Raw genomic sequence first — 4878 nt, forward strand, 5'->3', positions numbered from 1 at the left:
AGCCTCACAGCCTTTGAGCCAGAGAAAGATGTCTTGTTGCTCTCCTCTTGCTTTTTTCTGATATCACAAGCCAGGCAGTGTTTTGTCTAGCGAGGTGGGTTTTTTCAGTCCCTCATTACCTTTATATCTGTACCTTTCTTATTTGGGATGGTCTGTGAATTGACAGTCTCTGCCTATATCACAGGGGCTCAAGAATACCCATTTTGCAGTGGAGTTAATTCAGCCTCAGATGGATGTTCGCACTGCTTGTTCTGCCTTGGCAAAGCAAACATTCCTAATAAGTGCACCATCTGCAGATGGCTCAAGGCCAAGACCTGAAAAGCCAAACAAACTTTTCCTTCTTGGGAAGTCAGTGATTTATTCATTAGAGCTTGGGTCGTCAGAGCTAACCATTTCTTTCAGTGCTGCTATCCCAGAAATGGTTTGGCTGACCTGGTATACACCAGTCTTTCTGTCTCAGTATGGAAAAAAGGACGGATAGGAGTAAAAACAGTTTGCCCATTGAGATGTGTGTTTGCAGTGAATGAAAAGATTAAGGTATCAGAAGGGTCAGCCAGCCATGTTAAAGATGTTCAGCTGTGGAACGTTCTGCTAGTGAAGGAACTGAGAGCTTAAAACCCAGAGGAGGGAGCAGAAGGGGCAGGCTTTGAGAGAACAGCTTGCAAGGAGGAAAAGCCAAACTGCTGTGCTGGGGAAAAGCCAGAGCAGAAAATGGCTCTTCTAATGTCTGGAGAAGATGAAGGATTTTTGTTTGTTCTGTTTATTTTGCTAGAGAGATACATTTGCTTGGTGGTTTGCAATACATAAAATGATAAAGGACCTGCTTACAGCATACCATACTAGCGCTTGAGATAAGGAACCTAAAAAGCTAGTTTCTGGGCATATGCATCATATTCCTCATCCACCCTCCCATTTCAGATTGCCAACTGTCAAGCCTTGCTGGCCCAATATGAGTTTTGGCTGTGTAAGTGTGTTATCTTTTCTGTGCTGACTCTACTATTGGTCTGTAGAGCCTTTTGTAATGATCCTTTCTGAATGGCAGTTTTTTAATCAAGATGGTTCTCAGTAGTACAGTCCATTTCCACAGCAATCATTAGGAGGAATGGCTGCAAGCCACGAGGTCCCCCTAGAAGGCAAAGGCTTCCCTAGGTATGAAGCAATTATTGCTAAAACAAAACCGTCACATGTTGAAGGTCTCCAAGACAACTCTGTGATGACTGGAGATACCCCTCACTTTCCAAGGCTAGACCCAGATTCTCTGTATTTTCTGGAGTGTCAACCATAACAGAGCATTCTGGCCTTTTGTCACGGGCACTTGGACTCCTGTTCTTTGAAGCCCCTAAGAAGCCCAAAGAAGCTCTGTAAATAATACAAATGCTCTTCTGGGTCCTATCTTGCTGCTCCCCTGAGCCCAGCCTTCCCACCTTCTAGTCCAGGGGTAGGCAATGTTTTTTGGCCACAGCGCTGAAAAAACCACAATGTTTTTGGAAGGTGCTGGAATGCTGACACGCCAGAGCAGCTGTTTGCAGTCTCCTAGCTGCAGCCGGCCCATGGAGCCCTGTCTGCTTGCAGCGGGGCTTCCAGCCTCCCAGCTGCCTGCTGGGAGCAGTCTGGGTTCCGTGGCTGGCAGCAGCTGCTTAGAGCTCGAGCTGGCGGTGGTGTGCCGAGCAAAATGGCCTTGTGTGCCATGCTCAGCACACATACCGGGGGTTGCTGACCCCTGTTCTAGTCTCTGCTTGTTCATATTTATAACTAGATAGTTCTGTGCCTTTTAGTTTTAACCCAAATACTTTTTGGATTTCTGCCCTGTCAGAGTAGGCCCGCTCCATTGAAGTTCAGACCATCTCTATCACCTCCCTTTTGTGGTGTTACCATAGGTAGTATCTGTAGAGAAGCTACTTGGACCTTTATCCAAGTGTTGGCTAAGCATTGTGCCATCATGGAAGCCTTCCCAAGTTAACCATTGTTTGCATAGAGGACTTTCAGACCACTCTTAGATGTGTATGGGCATTGCTTTGGTGTCATCTAGTTAGGAATGTGTATTTGAATAATTTCTTGAAGAAAAAAGGATTACTTGCCAGTAACTGGAGTTATTTGAGATTTATATGCTTCTTTGTTCAATCCTATGATATACAGACACTTTACTGGGATGGTTTAATCAGGGACGATCCTGCCTTGAGCAGGGGCTGCACCCAGGTGACTTCTTGAAATCCCTTCCACCCCAGCTCAAGCTGTCTCCTTTTTTCTCAGATACAAAGAAGGGTGCATCGTGCCCAAAAACTTCTCTCTACCAAACATACAGCTGGTTAAATAAAAGAGATTACCCACAAAAATCCTTGCCTCACTCATACTTCCTACACCATCATGACTACAACATCACTCCACTATTACTGTTGTTCACATAGTCATTTGAATCTGCACTTGTTCCACTTTTTATCAGTGAAATGAAGTCAAGATTCTGCAGTTGAAAGGAAACTGAAGAACAGGAACTGCACACTTCATTTGACAAAGGACAGCTAAGGGACGTGGGGCTGGAGTATAGTGTTCTGCGCTGTACTAGTACCAGTAAAGGGTTTGGTCAAAGTGTTAGGGTGTGAAATGTACACATTCATGACTAACAGGTATGTAGGCAATGCATCTTGAAGAACTCCAGTTATTGGAGTTCCTTTTTTCTACCTGATAAATGTAGTAATGAGGTCTTGGATTGCACATGCAGCAATATAACATCCACCCTGGCAATCTTCAAAAAAGTCTTGATGCCCATCTTGCTGGGATCATCTGATCCCAGTCTTTCCTGCCCAAGTGCAGGAGAGCTGGACCCGATGATCTGTAAGATCCCTTCTAGCCCATAACAACTATGAAACTGCGCCCATATAATAGTTTCCCAAGTTAATTAGATGTTTAAAACCAAAGCTTAGAGTTCTACAAGGATACTTATTGGCAGCTGTTCTGTTCTGTGGACTTCTACTGTACTAGTTGAGAAATAGATGCTGAAATCTGTATTTCCTTCACTTTCTAAGAGGTCTCCATAGACATTGATATGACAAAGATGTGGGTAACTGACAAGTTCCATTTCAAATGGAAATGTTCAAGTTAGTTTATCCAGATGAAGAGGGAGGAAATTCTCTTTGGACATCCAGGAATGACCTGCAGCCTAACAGGGCCTAAGTTCTGTGCAACTGTTTAATGAGGTTGCCAGTGCCACCTCTCATTTTGAGCTCTGACAATCTTTGTTAGCACTCTGATCTGTTTCCTGGTTACTGCAAACTCTGTTCATCTGGCCTGAACTGCAGCCAGTTACCTCTGATCTAATTTTTAAAACCATTAGAAACTAATTTATATGTTCTGGTGTGATATATAGCTCATAGTAAGACATGCATGTGGGCACACCTGGGAGTAATCAATTTATTGAATAAATTATTGTGCATTTCCCCTCTATAACCTTTCCAGTTTTCTCATGTTTGTACTGAACACTTATAAATAGATAATTCAGTTCATTGATGTTCTCAAGGCAGTCAGGCAACTTCCTGCTATTACACTTTAAGTCTGCTAAGAAGAAACAGCATAGAATGACACATTCCTGGGGTCTTCTGATAGATTGAAAATATTCAGTAAGGTTATTTTATCTAATCTACAGCTAGGGAGAAATAACCAAGTATAACAAGGACATTTCTTTTACATTAAGGAGGGGCTCATAACCAGATTGCCTAATGTCAAGGGAATCTATAAATATAAGGTTATAGTTGCACTACCATAATCTTCTCTGTGAAAGAACTTGATGAGAGTAAGATTCAGTGGCAGAAGTTGATGACTTGATTAGAGGCTAAAAATAGTTGGGTGCATACATACATGCTAACTTTCTGACAGTTAAGCCGTCTTAACTTTTTAAAGTCATGTCAACTCTCTGAGCATACACACATGTGGAGCAGAGTTGACTTAAATGAGGCACAAGATAATACACCTCCGAGCTGTATTATCTCGAGTCACATCAGTTAAGTTGACTTAGCTCACACGATGGCTCCCACCATGTCAAGCAGCTGTATGTGTGTACACTTCAACATGGCTTAACTTAAGTAGACTTAGTTAAGTCACCTTCGCCTTACTTTTTCGACTTAATATGTGCGTACGCACCCGTTGGCACTATCTGTTGCGGGAAATGCTTATCTTCCCTAGTGCTGGATGCAGCCTTTCATAAAACCAGAAGAGCCATAGTTTTATCACTAGGATTTCAGTGAGACCGACTGACTGAAACTCAAGCAGAGGAAAAAGTGCTTTTCATTGAGATGTTTTATTTCCCAGTCATAGACAGTGTACTGTAGCTGCAAATAATTTTGTCTTCAAGGTAACATGAACATTTTTTTAGCCTTTTTAGCATATCAAGAAATGATATGAGAAGATTGTATTGGGTTCTGTTGTCATGGTTTTTTTGGGATGTTCCGGAGAAATTGTCCTGGTTGTATTTAGTGAAACCATCCACATATCCCAGTGATGATCAGCAAATCTAGCTGCATTTTTCACTAACTTTTTATCTGAATCATTAGTGATGCTCACAATAATTTTGAAAGGAAGTTGGATAGGTTTTTGTAAATGCTCTCCATGAATGAGGTACAAGATATCTGAAAATTGTACTGCAGGTGTGCACAACATGAACTATGACTCAACAGCCAGATGCTGAAGGTGGGGAAAATCCTTGCCTCACTCGTACTTGTTGTTTGCAGAAATTCAAGAAAGGTCAACAGATAAGAATCGTAGACTAGATTCTTTCTATAACCCAACTTTTTTAAAGTACACCTCATGCACAGTATTTATTTTACATAGTGTTCATCAACAATAGTGAAAATGTAAGTAACTTAGAAATATTGCGTTTTTGTTGTTTCC

The 4878-nt window shown here is 41.9% G+C and overlaps 1 protein-coding gene across 6 annotated transcripts in view; it reads left to right on the forward strand.

The window, feature by feature from the left end:
* The window catches only part of PPP1R12A (protein phosphatase 1 regulatory subunit 12A), a 198276-nt gene that overhangs the window by 155288 nt on the left and 38110 nt on the right, over nucleotides 1-4878 (forward strand). The gene's annotated exons all lie outside the window — the stretch shown is intronic.

Source organism: Alligator sinensis, unplaced genomic scaffold, assembly GCF_000455745.1.
Source record: "Alligator sinensis unplaced genomic scaffold, ASM45574v1 scaffold465_1, whole genome shotgun sequence".
Lineage (NCBI taxonomy): Eukaryota > Metazoa > Chordata > Crocodylia > Alligatoridae > Alligator > Alligator sinensis.